Here is a 20,020-nt window from a genome sequence, read left to right as displayed (position 1 = left end):
ATTTTGTTAAAATCTTTTGGATGCCAAGATCACTCAAGTTAAGTAAGTAGGGTGAGGGATATGTACAGAGAGTGAGATCATAAAACAATCTCATGGAATTCAAATCTTCCGGAAATCCAAAATGACAAAAAAGAGAAAACAACTTCTGGCCACCTGTGCATATGTGATCTTAGCCAAACAGAAAGGACAGTTGTTCCTTTATTGTCATCTAAGTTATGTTAGTTGCTTTGATAAAGACAGTGTTCATATATTTAAACTAGAATTTGAATCCTTAATTGTTTCTTAAGATGCCTTGAAAAGCATTATTCCTTAATATAATAATAAAAGTCAAAGGGTTATTGTGCTTGAAGAAGGTATTCAATTTAAGCCAAGCAGTAACAACATAGGGAGAGATTTCAAGTCTCAAGAATAAACCAAGATAAAACAACCAATCAGTGTGTCATGAAGTCCTGACATTTGGCCACTGGATATATATCTATTGGATGTTCTAAATGGTTCTCAAGAGAAGCTTTTTAAGTTTCAGGGGGAAAAAAATGAAACTATATTTAATGAAACAGTAAAATTCTTAAATCTGTACTGTCATCTGAAGAATGGTAAAGAGGTAAAAACCATAAGCTTGCACTGTAACAGTCAGTGTCACCATGTCACTATCTATGGATGCCTGTGACCAAGAGTGACTCAGAAGAAACTGTGAGCTCAGACAGTGAGTGCATAGACTTTGACCACAATATTCAAAAATGGAAGTTATGTGTAATTCTGAACCAAAATAATATGCTCTTCTCTGCATTTAATGTTCATATATAATTTGGGTTAAAATTCAGTATCTGCTGCTTACTGACTTTTCTCCACATTTTCCTGTTCAAATGCCCAAGAAAAAGATGTGTTAGCTCATGCTGTATTTGGTACTGGGTCACCTAGTTCCTCACTGAAGGTCCAAGGCTGAAACTTGTCTAGTCCTCAAATGTCACAGAAACTTTCTGAATGAATAAATTGATATTATAGATAGGCCCTGACTTGCCTAATTCAGTTTGTTAACAGAAGGAAATGGATATCTTGTATCGCTGTGTAACGATTTTAAAAATATGCTAGCATGTTCAAGTTTAGAAGAAAGTTGGAGACAATGTTGAGTAATTTGCTAAACTATTTCTGATAAATCTAGATGACTAGGGTTAATTTTGGAACAGCTAAAGAGAAGGAGACTAGAAGAAATATTATAATGTGCTATTTTATCTTTTAGGGAAAGAGTTGTCCAAGTGGAGGCTAGCGTATATTACTTGTGCCTCAGTGCCTCATATAATTCTTTGTACAATCAATCATCTGATCCATCGACATTTATTTGTTGTATCCTGAATCCACCTTTGCATGTATTCTCACAGCCTCTCTCCCCTCTACCACCATTCCTTCAAAGACCATGAGAGTTTCAGATGATTGCTTTAGAAAATACACCCATATTTTCATAACTCATCCTTGACGATAGCCATTTATTTCTTTTTTTTTTCTTTCCTGGCTGTGCTGCATTAGTTCCCTGACCAGGGATCGAACCTGCACCCCCTGCAGTGGGAGCGTGGAGTCTTAACCACTAAGCTGTGGTTAAGACTCCGCACTCAGCCATTTGAGTCATAACTATTGTAATCAATTTCATCTTGACGATAACATTGGCCTCCTCAGATGTGACATGCTCCTTTGACTCAACCTGCGATAAGCCTGTCAGGGACGCTGATTCCACCCCATATGTGACAGCTTACGAAGCGGGAAAAACTTGAAAAGCTAAAGAGGGGGTATCTATGAACATACATACACACACGTACACACCTTGTAAATAACTGTATTCTGTGAAACAACTATCTGATAAGAAAGCAGTTAATAACCAGTTATAACCAAAGTTGAGTATCCACTAAGAGTTCAGTGTAGTTATCTTTACTGGAGGAAGCTGCAGCTAGTGAGAAATGTGTTGTTAACATACTAGTACCTTGATGACTGTTATAATAAATGGCTAAGGCATATAAGTGGGCGATATGTGTCCTTGTAAAAGTTAGAGATTGGGAACATATTTGGAAAATGGAATAATTTATCTAGGAAAAAAATACAGATTTTTGAACCTAGGAAGACAACTGGGCTTTTGGATGCAAAAAAACAGTATCATTGAGAAAGTCAGCCAATTAAATTCATACGTTTTTAATGCTCACTTGGAAAATGTATTTTTATCCTTAAAGTTAAACATTGATTGATTATTGTGAATAATTGGGTAACAATAGCTTAAAATAAATCTCCATTAGGCCACAAATGTCTTGAAAATAGAGCATGCATATTTTAACAACATTATTTCTACAGAAACATTATCTTTGAGGCAGGAAACCAGTATTCAGAAGAATTTACCTTATGAATAATCATCAGTTGAAAATCTTCTAGAAATTTCTTATTTCAAAGGAATACTGTGAAGCTAACTGTAAAAATATATTTTGTATTCTTAAGGAGAGGAAAAAACAATTTTAGTATAGTGCTTCATATATAATAATTACACTATTAATTCATAATATGAATTTATAATTTATAAATTTTAATTTATAAATTATAAAATTTATTAATTTATAAAATTTATTAATTTATAATTTATAAATGAATAAATTATTCAATTTTTCAACAAATTAGTTAAACAAATACTTATTAAACTCCTAGTGTTTGACCAGAGATGTGTTAGATTCTGCAGGGGGAATATAATTGAATTATGTGAAACTCTCTGCCCTCAGGAAATTTTAAATGCTTGGTGGAGCCGTCATGCACAGAGAAAAGCAAGTTTACAAAAAAAATAATTATCATAGGGGTAAACACTAAAGCACTAAATTGAATATCATTGATATCAAAATATAGAGTATATGACATGATTACTGTAAGTCATCACAAATGGAGAGATCAACATTGATCTCTAAATATCTCTAAATACCTAAATATCTATTCGTTTCTTAAGAAGGGATGCATTCTATTTTAACATTTTCTTCTGTTTCTAATGTTGTGATTGTTATACTTCCGACAAATTCTAAATGACAAAAGTATAGAAATGTCATACCTTGGGATTCCTAACCGGACTATGAAAATGTTACTAAATATTATTAAAAGTTCCCAGTCTATCAAGTTTTGATAGCACTCTCTAGGAAAAATAAAAACTTTAAAATATTCAAACTGTTTACTTGCAGAGCTGAGTTGATATTTTTGTCCTGTCATGAACAGCCTGACGTTTAAAGTAGAAGAAAGCATTGCAGTAATAAAATTGTAATGTATGTTTTGGAAATCAACTAATATAAAGATGATGAAGGTTATATTTTTCTGCTGCTACATGTATTGACACCACTTTCCTTTGTACTCCAACATGCATTTTAATGGCCTGGCAGTGGCTTATGTTTGCATTCTCCAAATTAGCATCACCCAATTCACCCACACGCCTTTGAATCTCACCAACATTTTCGCAAATAGCATCTTTCTACCATGGGTGCTTTTATGCTACAAATGTTGATTTAGTATGTGTATATTTTTGCATAATACACATATGCTGTAGAAAGAAAAGTACCTTGAAAAATAGATTAGCCAGTTTATAATCTAAAATGTAACGCTTTGGTTTCCCCATTCTCTTTAATCACAATATTTGGTAAATCATGAAGTAAAGAAGAAAACATGAATTTGATTTTGGTTTCACCATAACTATTTAGCGCAAGTGAAAATGTTCATTGACAGAAAATGAATAAACATTAGTATTTATTTATTCAAGAAACATTTACTGAGCCCCTTTACAACTTAATCAAGAGCACATCTTTGATATCTTGGATGAGTATTCTTAGACAGATGGCTTTGGCTACCACAGGTGGGTTGGTTTAGAGAAGTTTAGAAAAATTGTTTAGAAAAGTTGGCACTGCAGTGTGAAGGTTATCATTCCAGTGTCTTTATGGATCAGCTAACATTGGTCCCTTCAGCTCTTTAACCTTAGCTATCATCCTCACAAACAGACTTTAGGTGAAAAGAAATCATGGAAACACATTATGAATGCCTCAAAAAAATCCTATGATCTCTCCAGAAAGCCAAGTCAGAGTGCAGATCATTCTGAGATTTACAACTATTACAAATACTTTTGAAAGGTTAAAGCTGGTAGTTGAGAAAGATGAGATGGAGAAGATGTTGTAGCTGGAGTAGCAATTTTTGCAATACAGCCTTGGGGAAAAGAACTGAAGTGAAGCCTAACACTGAGCCTTAAAAAAACTAAATCTGTACTGTGAAGGGTGGTTGGCAGGGTGGGGTGGAGGTGGGTGCAGAGAGTGAATGGAACTGAGATTGCGCTAGAAGAAATACTTTAGCAGTCAGAACATTTTTATTTCAGGTCATGGTCTACAGTCATCTTAGGTGCAACTCAGATATCTGAGCCCATATGAGGAAAAGGATGGCATTGCTGAAAAGCTGAAATCAAGGGTGATCGAGGCAGGATGGAAAGATAAAGATGCCTCCGGTTTCTACCCTGACTGTCTAAATTACTTTGTGTTTTATAGTTAAACATCAAAACGATCTTGCATAAACTCCTCCATTCTGTCTTTCTCTTTCACAGTTAGAATCCATATGGTCATGAGCAAAAAATTACTGATAAGATTAGTTCTCTCATGTTCAGGAGGGTAAGCACATGATGTAGAAAATACAGCTCAAGAGGAAAGTGAGAGTTTTTCTGCCTTGTAGTGTGAAAGAATCAAAAGTTTCTAAACAATAAAAGTAGGCTAAACATAAAATTGCTCAGAGGAAGGATGCTTATGGCAGTGAAATTAACAAAATTGTTCATTTGTGGTACAGCAATTAGATTATTTAATAAATTAGAGTTCTCCACTAAAGAACTGAATAAATTGGCCAGTGAGTTCAGTCAGATAACTTATTTGATTCATCTTTCACTTAGAAACACCTACCATAATGAAGTATGTAAAATATGAAATAATTGTATGCTTGTTGAAGAAGAATCAATTCCTTAAATAAATCCACTAACTGGTGGCTTTGAGCTTGTGAAAATAGAGCCCAAATATAAGGATTTTTTTTTTAATTATTTGGTGTCCTCTTCTGTAAATGTAAGTAATTTTTCACTTCTTAATTGAATGACTGTCTCTCAGTAGCTTACACCCTTATAGGGAATTCCAAATGCAGATTGCTTCAGAGTATCACAATGTCAGATGCCATCTGTATGTAATTTTCATGACTATTTTCATTGATTGTCTTGCCTGTTGGCAGCGTGTGTACGTGTGTGTGCAGGGGAGGGGGGCACACGAGGGGTCGTTGTAAGGAGGTTTTTGATGAAAACAGACTCTTGGTGTAAGCCATGTGTCAGGGAATCTGGCTAATCAAAGCAATTAGGCTCTCCCAATGTCGAAAACATAACAAAAACAGTGAACAACCAAAAGTATTGCTGACATCTGAAATCAGATTTCATCTCCACCGTTGGCCAGAGCTTAGTCGCTTCTGTTACCTTTAAAAAGACATGCAATCCCCTGCCCTTTTGTTTCTGTCGTCCTCTTGGTCTCTAGACATTTGAGTTTGCAACTCTTGATATTAGTTTTGGAAAAGATCTTAACAAATATTATTAAAGGGATGATTTATGTGCACTTAGAAATGAAATCAGTGATCACTTTTAAGTGTAAGTCATGCCGGACTAAACTAATTTCAGCTTATGATGGAGAAGCTAGTCTGAGGGAGCAGAAATAATCATTCAGCAAACAGCATTTACTTATTTTATTCTATTTTCCATCAATATGTTTTGGTGGCATGCATAGATAATCACATTTTTTAATAAGAAAAATTTCTCTTACCTTTGGTTCAAGAAATTGATTTGTGTTTTATTATATTTTTATTATACTTATTTTTCTTTGCCAGTCACATAAAAGTGGTTGTATTGCTCAGTTGTGAATGATACTCGTTGTGACAAAGCTTACTGAATGGCTTTTCTCCATTTTATAAATTTACAGAGATACAGAGATTGAATTTTAACAGTTCCTCATCCTTTCCCATGTTATTTTGTGAAAAAAGTGGACTTAACGCAACCCATATTTATTTTTATATTCAGAGATATTGCATATTGTCTTAATAGTGGCATTTTCCTACCACTGACTTGCTATTAATGATATATTACCAAAGATATTAAACTAAGATCAGAACATTAAGCATTTTTTGCTTCATTAATGAAACTAGTAAGGATAATGTAGATGTATCCACGCTTAGTCTAATTAAATTTATTATACATTTGTTTATAAGTGAAGCTTACAACAACGCACAGGCTTAGCTGTTATGGGCAATTTCTGTATTAGCTTTTACTACAAATATGATTTCTTCACTTTCTTAAATGTCATACTTCAAGTGACATCAGTAAAATAATTATTAAATGGTGATATTCTTGAGATTATACTAGTAGTTATGAAAGTGGGTTATCTTTTTATTATAATTTAACGTCATAATTTTGGTGGTTTATCAGAGACACAAATTACCAGTAATTCATGTTTAGAATTTTAGCAGCTTTTCCTGGAAAACTGAATTTCAAGGAAATACAGAGATATTTTGCGGCTCTGCCTTTACGTTTCAATTGTCATATTACAATACACGTGCATGGTTTTATAATTTATATTAAAATATATTTCCATATCCTGGGGGAAAAAAATGAAGGCAGAAATATTATTTAATGGTATTTAGGAGAGAGAAAGAAAACCATGGATAAAAGTACTTTAATGAATAGAAGTAAACAGACCGGAGTGAGTTTTTAAATTTGAAATTATAAAATATAAAACCTTTATGAATGTGGAGAGAAAATGAGAAAGGGATTAAACATGAGTCCAAGAATTTGAACTTGGACAATCAGCAAAGGGTCTATACTATTGACATGATTGGATATACATGATCAACAGCAAATGTAGGAAGTAAATGGAGGATCTTTATGTCTAGGTTCCCAGTTAGTGAGCTATAGAAGGTGAATTCACATGCAGTCAGGGACACTCAGAGAGGGTCCTCATTGGTCAAAGCCGTTTAAATGTAGCAAATAATACATTAATGTAAAAGATTCAAACCATGGGTTAAAAAAAAGTTTGAGTTAGGCCAGACTGCAAAGCCTGGTCAAGGTTTGAGAATTGTTGAGAGGAATGAGTTGACCTTGGCTGAAATCACTTTCAATTTCTGTAAATTTAGGACACAAACAATGTGAAGGGCGTGCATGAAATCACAGACACGTGTTGCAGAGAGGAGAAAGGGATCCCCAGTGCCTCCCTTATTCCTTACTGAAGTGTATCCCAGGGTTTAAATCCTCAGCAGCCCATTTGGATAGAGAAACCTGCCTGGTAAGCTGGGTCTAGAACTACAGGCTCACTATGCTAAATACTCCTTATACCAGGACCATGATGTGGGGAGGAACATTTCATCACTCACAAGTCTAACTTACATAAGATAAAATTCTCGCTTACTCACAGTTGCACATTTCTATAATCCTGAATCCTGATTCTGCCACTAACTAACTGTATGACCTTGGGTAAGTTATATAGACTCACTGTGCTTCATTTGCCTGATCTATAAAATGAGATAATAATATTACCTCCTTTATAGGTTTATTGGGTAGATTAAGTTCATTCATGAAAAACACTAGATGGGCACTTGGCATATAGTAAGCATTTAAACATGTTAACTATGGTGTTCTTTCTTGTTGTACCACCAAGCCTACTCGGAATTTCAGGGGAGCAGGCTTTTTAATAAACTAGATAAAAAGAATGTTCACAGTGCCTGGAGGATATCTATATCGTCTTTTTCTATCTCTCTGTCTGTCTATCTATCTATCTATCTATCTAATCCATTCATCCATTTATCTATCATCTATCTATTTCATAAGAAATTACTGGAAATAGGAAAGAAGAGAATTGAGGACAAATAAAAATGAACAAGAAAAACTCAGAAGAGCAGAGAGACAACAGATTAGACCAAAAAGAGTTGACGAGAAGTGGTGTAAGAATAATAAGAATCAGACAGAGATAAGGCTGGTAGAAGTTAAGGCAGAGGCGTCCATGATGGAAGAGAGAAAGCATTAGTCCACACGGCACATCGATGCAGGGGGTATTGCTATATTAGAGCTTATTGAAGTTACTGTTTTCTATTTATTCTACTAAAATTTATGGAGAATCTACTATTTATAAAGCCTGAGGATTGACAGATATAAGAGAACTTCTGTCAGCAAGAGGTCTCATCACGGAAGAAGTGTTTAGTGTGTTTTTTTTTTAATAAGAGCAGGAAAGTGAATATCTTACTTTATAAAATGCTTTGTTAATTTAAAAAAAAATATTATAAAGAGGTGGGACCCATAAAATAGAGCCATTTGTCATCTGTAGACCCAATTCTTCTTCAGGACTAAATATATTGTCTCAGATAAGTGCTATATTGCATCCAGGGACGCTCATGATAACCAATCAGTCTTCAGTGTGATGAACTTGGGGGCTAAGAGCTCCAGCCATGAGCACTGTCCTTTGTTGCAGTATGGCATACAAATATCAACACATTCCACGTGCACCAAGTGTAAACTGTTGGGAAGCAAGGCTTTATTGGAGCTGTTGACAGATGTCCTCACCATTTTCCTTCACTATAGAAGCTGATAATAATCTATTAATTGATCAAAATATGAATATTGTTTATGAGGATATATTCATATTTAGGTGTTCTTTCAAAAGGTTTTGCTCAAGTAGCATCGTTTGTAATATGTGCCTAATAAGTTGTATGCAATAGACAACTAAACAAATTCTGGGAACTAATTTTTCTTGCCATTAGAATAAGGCCATTGAGGTGTGATTACAACTGCTGAGATAGCATACAGCTTCCCATCTTGGAGGGAAGGGATCAGACAAAGTTCACCAAAGAGTCATTAATTCATCTTCTCCAGGGCTGTCAGCCCAGCAGTACATTTTCATAATTGATCATTTCCAACTGGTTACTTGACAGGACCTCCATTTCTAGCATTTGTGTTAGGAAAAGTGAAGCACCTCCCACCTTCAGTTAAATGATATTTAACCCCTGGATGACTTCATGTAGTCTTTGGTCATCAGTGGTAAACTGTACTAGAACTTCTGATGGTTTTGTTTTGTTATTTAGAACTTGTACATTATGGATAGTCGGAGGAGAGTTGAGAGTCTGCTAATTAAATTCCTAGAAAGTTTGAATTTGCTAACAGGAGCTTAATGAGATAAACGTCAGAATAAAACTAGTCAGACTCCTTTACAAATACAGAATATCCACAAAGGAATTTAAAAATGCAAGGTGGGGAAGGGCTGAGGGGAGTAATTGAAAAAAATAGTTCAGGAGTTCCTTGATGTCGCAGTTGTGAAAAGTAAAATTTTTTTAGCGTGAGTGATGTTGGTTTATATTCTCAATTCTGCCAGGGAGATTGTACCTTCCTGGGGAGAAAGACCTTATTTTACATTTTACCACCTTGATGTATGTTATCTTACCTTTTCCCCACCATGTTATAGCTATTTTAATGCCTTTAAAGTTAACTGATCAGCCAGCATGTACATACTTTAAGGGTTCTAACTGACCTTGATTCAGTGGAACTGAGTACTGCAAGAGAGAAAACAGACTCAAAGATCTCTTACAATCAGAGAGGCTTTACAACTTGTATTCCAGTTTCTAATCATTCTACAGAAGATCATCCTGTAGGAAGACGCTAGAGATGAGAGAGTTTTCAGTGACTGTGTGCAGCGTACTTCAGGATTCTATTTTAAACTCAACATTCTTAAAAGTAGACCATGGATTATGTATCATTATTTGAAAATGGAGTGGTCAACTTTTTAATTTCTCACGAGGTCCTTTGAATTATCTTGTATTTTGAAGAGTCTAGAAGGGGTGTGTGCATACTGCAGAGCATCTCCCATGTAGGTGTTCTTTGCTGTGATTCGGGTGGGAATTTTAGATTACTCCTTCACGTGAGCATCAGGTCTTCTTGAATGGCTGCTGCTTTTTTGGGTCCTTGTTGCCCGGTGGGCAGCAGGATGTCACCAGGAAGAAGGGTAGAAATGATTCTTTCTGAAAAAGGGAAAGTGTTACATGGGAGAAACAACAAAACCTTATTCTGCTCGCATCATTTGTAAAGTCCCATTTGACCTTAACTAAGTGGAAGAGAGCACTGGGTAAGGAAATTAGACTCAAAGATACTTTATTATCAGAGCTGTTTTTCAGGATTATTATTGCAGTTCGTAATCATTCTACAGAATGTCATCATCCCAAAATACTCTAGAAATGCTATTAAAATATTCCGGGAAAAATTTTAGTGACTGTGCACAGCATATTTCAAGATTCTCTCCACTGTGTAATGATGTAGAGGGTACCTAGTAAATGTCTCAAAATAGGCATTTTTTTTCCATTGGAAAGCTAATGAATAATTTTCATTATAATTTAGAGAGAAATTAGAAAAGGGAAATAATTTAAAACTTAACTTAATTCATCCTCATTTCTGATAATAAGCCCTTCTCTACTGAGCCCTGCCTCTGCCCTTTCTTTTTTTTTTTTTTAATATATTTATTTTACTTATTTATTTTTGGCTGCGTTGGGTCTTCGTTGCTGCGTGCGGGCTTTCTCTAGTTGCGGCGAGCGGGGGCTACTCTGCGTCGCGGTGCGCGGGCTTACCATCACGGTGGCTTCCCCTGTTGTGGAGCACGGGCTCTAGGCGTGCGGGCTTCAGTAATTGTACCATGTGGGCTCAGTAGTTGTGGCTCGCAGGCTCTAGAGCGCAGGCTCAGTAGTTGTGGCGTACGGGCTTCGTTGCTCTGCGACATCCTCCCGGATCAGGGCTCGAACCCGTGTCCCCTGCATTGGCAGGTGGACTCTTAACCACTGCGCCCCCAGGGAAGCCCCTGCCCTTGCTTTTTAAAAGGATGTTTAGGCACATGCTCCTTCTTATCGGGTCACCTCGTTGGAATTGCTGGTTAAGTTACAAGAAGAAAAAGAAAAAAACATGAGGTCAAGATTCTTAACGATCATTTATTTACTGATCTAGAGTGTTAAAGGGCCACTAAAAGGCATGAGGGCATGTTAGTGATACCACGGTAGTTTTGACCTGATATCTATTTTCTCCCTCACATTACATGAATGTCTCTCAAGAGTGTAACCAAAAAAAAAAAAAAAAAAGCTCTAAAGAAAAAGGACTTTAGAGTAAGGCATAGGCAAGGACACTCTGTCAGAACTCTGGCACATTGGTTGGTATGTTCCAAAATCCTTTGCTTCCATCACAGATCACACAGATAGCTCACCAATGCTAGAAGAACAGTGCGAAAGGTCTAGATAAGCCCTTGGAGAGGGGATGCCCTTGAAGCTCAGGTGTTATTGCCCAGTCATGGGGTTAAGGAAGTTTTCAAAAAGACCGCTATCCTTCCTGTAATTCCACATACTTGTAGTGAGGCCCAAGTTAGTCCGAGATAAGTTACCTCCAAAGAGCATTCAAGCAAAAAAGAAGGAATTATAAATATATGTGCACTGAATGGAGATCCTCATGTCAACCTTGCAGAACTAGTGAATCACTGGGCTGAGGTCAGGATAGTTGGAGAAGGATTAGAAGATTTTCCATATGCCTAGTGTGTTCCATAGAGGAGATATGTAATAGAGATTCTACTACAACATGTTTCTTAAACATGAGTTAGGCTTGTTTAGAGTAAGCTATGCATAAGGTGAAATATGTTTCTCTTGGCTATATAAGTTTGGAGGGCTTCCCTGGTGGCGCAGTGGTTGAGCGTCCGCCTGCCGATGCAGCGGACACGGGTTCGTGCCCCGGTCTGGGAGGATCCCACATGCCGCGGAGCGGCTGGGCCCGTAAGCCATGGCCGCTGAGCCTGCGCGTCCGGAGCCTGTGCTCCGCAACGGGAGAGGCCACAACAGTGAGAGGCCCGTGTACCGCAAAAAAATACATAAAAAAGTTTGGAAGAGTTGGATTTATATGTTTCTTCTAGTACTTTGTAAGTGAGAATACAGTACTTCGTAAGTGAGAACACCTAAAACATGCTAATTAACTATGCCTGCTGTGAAATTCTTTATCTGTGAAGTAAGCCTAGTTAAAATTATTTCCCTGCTTGACACCAGGATTTCTCTTAAAGAATGAATGTCTTTATTTAAGAACAGGTTCTAACTGGGGTAGAGATAGTGAAATTTTAAGCACATAAGTTTGTAGGAAACGAGGAAAGTGAGAGCCCATCTATTCAGATAAGTTGGTAAAAATTGCCAAGGGACTTTGTGTAACATGGGAGAATAATACTCTATTTTAAATCATCTGCTATATAGTCTTGCAATGAAGTGCTCGTCTCCAGTATCCCCTGAATCTCTTCTGTGTAAAAATCTATAACAAACTCTGTATCTCCTACGAATGGCGGTTTGGGGGTGAGGGAACATGGAATCAAGAGTTGAAGAATGGGTCCTAAGAGTAAGTCAATAAGTAAAAAGCAATTAGATACATATAGAAAATTAAGAGGGACTTCTCTGGTGGTCCAGTGTTAAAGAATCCACCTTCCAATGCAGGGGACGAGGGTTCTATCCCTGGTCAGGGAACTAAGGTCCCACATGCAACTAAGCCTGAGCACCACAACTACTGAGCTGCACACCTCAACTAGAGAGACCACGTGCCACAAACTGTAGAGCCCATGTGCTCTGGAGCCTGTGCGCCACAACTAGAGAGAGAAAACCCACACACCACAACTAGAGAGAAGCCCGTGCGCCGCAACGAAAGATCCGCTTGCTGCAACTAAGACCCGACGCAGCCAAAAGAATAAAAAATAAAGAAATATATATTTACAAAAAAGAAAATTAAGAATCCATCAGGAGCATGCAAGCAAATTTGGAACTGCAGGGATTAGTGGAAATGTTGGAGAAGGCATTGGACTTTCCATATGAATAGGATTTTTTTTAACATCTTTTTTGGAGAATAATTGCTTTACAATGTTGTGTTAGTTTCTGCTGTGTAACAAAATGAATTAGCTATATATATATATACATATATCACCGTATCTCCTCCCTCTTGCATCCCCCTCCCACCCTCCCTATCCCACTCCCCCATCCCGCCCCTCTAGGAGGTCACACAGCACCGAGCTCATCTCCTTGTGCTATGCGGCTGCTTCCCACTAGCTATTTTACATTGGACTCTGTGGAGATCTCAAGGGACAGGATGACTCTGCTGATATCTTGATAAAGCAGCTGATACGGTTGTGAGAATATAAAATTAGATTAAATTATATATGTAAGCACATTATTTCAACAACTCCGTCACCTCCACCTTTCTCATAAGTCTGTTATTTCTTCTCTCTTTTCACTTCTCCTGGGTTTCAGCGCTCTCATGTTTAGCACAGCTACTCAAGACTTCTACTCTATAATTCTACTTGCACCTGCTCTTACTGATAATGTTCTATTTGAAACTCTCTGAGTCATTAAAATGGGATAATAATGTCTTCCTCAAAAAGTTGTAAGAATCCACTAAAATAAAATATAGGAAAGGGGGGCTTCCCTGGTGGCGCAGTGGTTGAGAATCTGCCTGCCAATGCAGGGGGCACGGGTTCGAGCCCTGGTCTGGGAGGATCCCACATGCCGCGGAGCAACTAGGCCCATGAGACACAACTACTGAGTCTGCGCATCTGGAGCCTGTGCTCCGCAACAAGAGAGGCCGCGACAGTGAGAGGCCCGCACACCGCGATGAAGAGTGGCCCCCGCTCGCTGCAACTAGAGAAAGCCCTCGCACAGAAACGAAGACCCAACACAGCCAAAAATAAATACATTAATTAATTAATTAAATTTAAAAAATATATATAGGAAAGGGGCAATTTATAGAATTCAAAGGGCTATAAAATATAGGTTTTATATTTAAACAGCAGCTCACAACTGCTCTAATAAGAGGAGAATAAAATAAAACAAATAGAGGCTCTTCCCCAAACAGCTACCTTCTTTCTGGGCAGCAGAGCTGGAAGGAAAGTTAGTGACTCTCTAGCACTTCTTTTTTTTCTTTCTTTTTTTTTTTGGCGACACCGTGGGGCATGTGGGATCCTAGTGCCCTGACCAGGGATCAAACCTTTGCCCCCTGCATTGGGAGCACGGAGTCTTAACCACTGGACTGCCAGGGAAATCCCTCTATAGCACTTCTTGATGGGACCCTCTGTTTAACTACATATCAGAACCAAAGCTCAGTTCTCTCAATGGCCAGGCCAAGGCCCTTTGTCTTTTCCAGGGGCCTCTGTGCAGAAGGATGTGCTCTTAGTAACTGCAGACTAGTTAATATAACAGACTTGAGAAGTCCTGGCCCCTCAGCCCCTTCACATCCAGAGTATCCTTTCAACCTAACTTTCAATTTGAAGAGCAAACCATACGTGGAGATGGATGCCAGGCACTTAGAACAAGTTCTCGGGTTGGCTATCTATTTTCATTTGGTTGTCATCACTGGACTTGAACTATTTCAGAACTTACCGAATATGAATAATGGCTTGATCCTTTTCATTTCTTTGCATGAGAATTTGGTAGCACTGATTTAGGATGGGTTGAAGGTGGGGTGGGAGTGAGGCCTGCCTTTCTCCAGAATTTTTCCGGCTGTCGTATAACTCAATTCCTCCTGGTTCTGGTCAATGGCAACAACATGTTGCCCTGATATCCTTTTAAATACGTGTTGACAATTTTGGTGTTTCACTCTGTCTTCCTATATCCTCCAAACAGAGCATGCACAGTTCTCTTAACCTTCGCACATAGATCTTATTTTGTAAATTCTCTACCATCTTGTGGCTTCCTTGAAAGCTTCCCATCTGTTTTTCTTTGAAGAAAGCCATATAGAAAATCAAAGGGCAACTGGAAACAAAAGTGCAAGTATATCTTATTTTGCTTTTCTTCTCTACTTCATTTTTCTTGTTTATTAGCAGGAATAATTTACAAAAGGTAATAAACCTGATACTAAATGAATAATTGCCTCTTTCTGAAAACAGCACAATTTAGGTTTAGATTTGGTGCTGAATACAGTTGAAATCAATGCCTGCATACAAAAAAAGTTTTTTTTAAGTCTATTGGTAAAGAGTTCATTAGATTGGATATTGTATGTAATCTTGATGATGCAGACATGAACAGGAATATGGGTGCATTCCTTTTTTTAAGCCTTTATCTCAGAAGAATTCAAGATAACTGTAAACCATCCTTTGTCAAGGTTTCTTTCTTTTCTTTTCTTTTTTTTTTTTTTTTTTTTTTTGCGGTACGCGGGCCTCTCACTGCTGTGGCCTCTCCCGTTGCGGAGCACAGGCTCCGGACGCGCAGGCTCAGCGGTCGTGGCTCACGGGCCCAGCCGCTCTGCGGCATGTGGGATCTTCCCGCATCGGGGCACGAACCCGTGTCCCCTGCATCAGCAGGCAGACTCTCAACCACTGCGCCACCAGGGAAGCACCGAAAAGTTTTATTTTTAACACACACACACACACTCACTCACACACACACACGTGTTCATGGTCCATTTTCATGATGTTGTGGTGTTAATTGTTTCTGCCATCTCTCTTCCTTTTTTTTTTTTTTAAACTAGGAATGCCAAGTGTGTCTCCGATGTCCAGATTATTATGATGGTGGGATTTATCCAATATGGGCTTTACTAGGAAAATCAGGGCAAAACATAAAATGCTGTTGATAAAGTCAGTATTTTTAATGTTTTATCTAAGACAACAATAGTATTCCCAAGGCTGACTTTCTCCACCAGAGATTTTAAGAGCTCTTATAATAGAATTTTTTTTTATCATTTCTCTTTTTTCCAAGAGTGCATAAGAATGGCAAACAAAATCTTTAATTTTGATTATTTATTATAATTACAAGGGCATTGTCAAGAAATGGGTCCATATAAAATAATTTCTAATTTAATTTGAATCATAAATATATAAGCATCTTACTTATAAGATAGTAACTTATTGATTTACAGGAAAATTGAAAATCAATTTGAAATTGATTTATAGGAAAAGAAGTCCTTCCCCTGCTTCACCCCTCCCCCAAAATGCAGAGAAGTGAAAACTTACTTAATATACATGGTGTGCTATGTAACGACATAAAAATCTAAGAGTCCCCCCGCCCAAATTTGGTACTAAGCTTTTAAAAGATTTTTGATAATGTGGTGGTTAATTTTATTTGTGACCTCGACTGGGCAATGGGGTGCATAGATATTTGGTCAAACATTATTTCTGGTGTGTCTATCAGGGTATTTCTGGGTGAGTTTAACATTCAGATTGGTGAAGCAGATTGCCCTCCCCAGTGTGTCTGGGCCTCATCTAATCCACTGAAGACCTGGATAGAATACAAAGGCTGAGTAAGGAAGAATTTTTTCTCCCTGACAGTCTTTAAGCTAGGATATTGGTCTTCTCCTATCTTTAGACTTGGATTTAGACTTAGAGCTTACACCATCAACTCACCTGGTTCTCAGGTCAGACTTGGTGTGGAACTATGCCATCGGCTTTCCTAGGTCTGGACTTCTCAACCTCCATGATTGCATGATCCAATTCCTAATGATAAATATAAATTATACACACATAATATGTATGGTATATACTATTTATGTAATATAAGCCTATATTGTATTGTGTAAATAATATACATATATGAATAAGTTAAATGTATTAGTCAGGGTTCTCTGGAGAAAGTGAAGATATGTCTTGTATTGGTTCTTTTTTTCTCTGGAGAACCCTGACATACATTTAACTTATTTTAATGCTATGAAAACACTATAAAAAAAGAAAACCAAACTTGTGCTAATTTTCAATGTAACACACCCCTTTTCTTACCTTTATATTATATTTTAAAATTCAGAATGTATAAAATACGTTCAGGCTACATTGTAGTAGTATAGTAAGCGTGACCTTTTATATGATCCCTCCACGGCAGCTTCTGTATACCAGTACCTGAAATTCCATTAGTACAATGGAATTACATATTTCTCTATCATAGATGAAGTGTGAAAGGTAAATACTTTGGAAGAGAGTATATATGGACTTCAATTTATGTGAAAGTGAATGGAGAGTATTAGATCTCTTTGAGCATTTTTTTCTGAGGAAGGGATGGATAGAGAAGAAAAATAACTGAAAAGAGAGGAGTGTCACAGAAGCAGAAAGAATACAGAGAGGCGTGATTGAGTGCCCTACAGCTTCTTTTTGCCTATTTCACATTTATACAAAGGCCACTCCAATGAAGACCACTATCCAACAACTGAGGGGCACATCTCTATTCTGCTTGGACCCTCAGGAGTGATTCCAGGGATTGGCAGTTACCTTCTTTTAAGATTTAATCAATTCTCTAACTAGAACTGTGTGAAAATATAGACTACTAAATAGATAGCAGTTGGCCATCTAGGGCAGCCTGACCCACTATATAAATTCTAAGGAGGCTGGAGAGAGGAAGGATTCTTTTTCTATTTGTGCTTATTGTAAGCATGGGTACTAGAATATTCTTACAATAATGAGCAGTGTCATGTCTCAAACGTTTGTTTATCAGATCAACTTGACTGCTTTCTGAAGATCACTGTGACACAATAAATGTTAGAAAAGATAAGGCAGATTCTCAGAAAGAAATGGATTAGAGCTTGAGCTTTTGTCAGTTACTGAAAAATAAAACAAAATCCATATATGCTTTTAATATGTACAAAATGCCAAATTCAATTTTATGCCAAATTGAGTAGCATTATAGGATCATATATGTATACACAACAACTTTATTGAAGTTTAATTGATATATAATGTTCTGAAAGTTTAAGGTGTAAATGTGATTTGATACACATATATATTGTAAAATGATTACCACAATAAGTTTCATTAGCACATCTATCACTTCACACAACTATTTTTTTTGTAGTGAGAACATTGAACATCTGTTCTCTTAACAACTTTTAAGGATATGATACATTTTTTGTTAACTGTAGTCATTATTCTGTATATTAGATGCCCAGAATTTATTTGTCTTATAACTGGAAGTTTGTACCTTTTGACCAACATCTCCCCATTGTCCCCTCCCTCTCAGACCCTGGCAACCACCATTCTACTCTGTTTCTATAAGTTTCTATCCTTTCAGATTCCACATACGATGGGATCATTCAGTATTTGTCTTTCTCTGTCTGGCATATTTCACTTAGCATAATGCCTTCAAAAACTTGGTTGGTGACCCATAAAAAGATAGAAACATAATTAAAATATTAGCACTGTTTTACACTTGTTAAGTGGTCAAAAGATACATAAATACTCTAATAAATATAACATCTTATCTTGAAAAAGAAAATTCCTCAAAGCCTAAAGAATTTGGTACTTAATCCACCACTGGGAGGGGTTTTATTATGGTGATTCCCATGGTTCTTATATTTTTAAAAATATTACAAAGTTCTGATGAGCTTTTATGAGAAAAATAAAAGCCAGGTTTTTCTTCTGAGAGTCTTACCAACTGTGATATTTTTTGATAGGTTATAGGAATAATCAACAGCATAATAGAAAACTACCCTAAGAAGAAATCTCAGAGCTTAGATAATGTTGCCATTTATTCAAGGGACTTGGTCAGTCATAATGTAAAGAAAAGTAACTACTTTTTTGGTACCAGGCTGTCATGAATTAAGAACGAAAATAATTTGTGTTATGAAGCATTTTTTTACCTACAAACTAACTCTGTAGAGACTTGGGAAAAATAGGGAAATATAAGTATCTTAGCTTCATTTTAAGCTGATCTTTGTAAAATGGAATTCTTCCAAAGTAAGCATTTGTAGTACCATTTTGAGGGAAATGTAATATTGAAATCTGTATGAATGTGCATTAATTTAATTCATGTGTGCCTATGTTCAGCAACCAACTAGAGAATTAATATCTATCCCTTCTGTAGCGATAAAGACTCAGATTCTTCACATCGTAAACCCTTCTTAACTAAATTATGGTTATGATAATAAATTCACATCTTGAAGGGCTTAAACACAAGAGAATAAAGAACTTAATAATGAAAGTTAATGGATTACAATCCATTTAAACTGTATATTCAGAAAGACTATGTTTTCATCGGGGAGCTTTCGCTAGTTTAATAAATGAGAATCGTCTGTCCTGTTTGTAAGAAATCAGCCCGGTTAACCACACAAGCAAGGTCAGCTCACGGATCAAAACACTACTAGGGAAGACAGAAGGTATTTGAAGGGCACTTAATCTCCAGACCTTGACCATGACCTTGACACAAGGGCATTTTTCCTTTATCAGAAAATAGCCATTTACCCTGAGTTTGTGTTTGAGTTACTCATTGGAGAAAAGAAGTAACTTTACACATTGTAAGATGCAAACTATCTATAATGGTAAAACCTCAAATTATTCTCTCATCCACTTCTTGTTTGTGGTTCTGAAAGACGGAAGCCACCTTAATGAAGGAATTAAAATGTTTCATGAAACACAGGATTTGGTGTTTTGCCATGAGAGTCAGTCAGACTGGTTTTTGTAGTGAGGCCACATAAACCCCAAGAGATCCTCTTTGTTCCATAGGCAGGTCCATTCCCTCACTGCTGTAGAATGTTCTGAGTGTTCATTAACTAAACTGCACTAACTGAGCAGCACCCTGAGACAGGTGCCCAGCTCTGCCCCTGCTGTGTGTCCAAAAGTGCGCTTGGGAGAGACTTAGAAATTAACATTGTGAATCAGAAGTATATCGACTAGGCAGATGGACAAGGTTTTGCTCAAGGGGTGGAACTGGAGGGAGAGAACATGGCTCCCTGAAAGAAAATAGACACGAGTGAAGTGGAAGTATGGGAGATGGGGCCACATCAAGTCCTGCAGGCCGAGAGTGATGGGTCATGGCAAGGTGTGAGACTGTGTCTAACCATCTGGCCATTCAAGGACAGATACACACGTACACACACACATCCATAATGCACAAACACACACACTTTTCTTTCCCAGTCCTCTTCCTGAGTGTGTACACTTGGGAACGAGGAAACTGATATACATAAAAGAAATATGACACTGTGATCTGGTTCTGCAGTGGGACATCCTTTAGAACAAACTGGTTG

At 37.2% G+C, this 20,020-nt stretch overlaps 1 long non-coding RNA gene across 1 annotated transcript in view; it reads left to right on the top strand.

The window, feature by feature from the left end:
- LOC132597619 (uncharacterized) overlaps nt 1-20,020 on the top strand; it is a 184,187-nt gene that overhangs the window by 139,033 nt on the left and 25,134 nt on the right. The window lies entirely within an intron of this gene.

This window comes from Globicephala melas, chromosome 7 (genome assembly GCF_963455315.2).
Source record: "Globicephala melas chromosome 7, mGloMel1.2, whole genome shotgun sequence".
Classification (NCBI taxonomy): Eukaryota; Metazoa; Chordata; class Mammalia; order Artiodactyla; family Delphinidae; genus Globicephala; species Globicephala melas.
The sequence above is the reverse complement of the archived record's forward strand: the minus strand, read 5'-3'. Positions and strand labels throughout refer to the sequence as shown.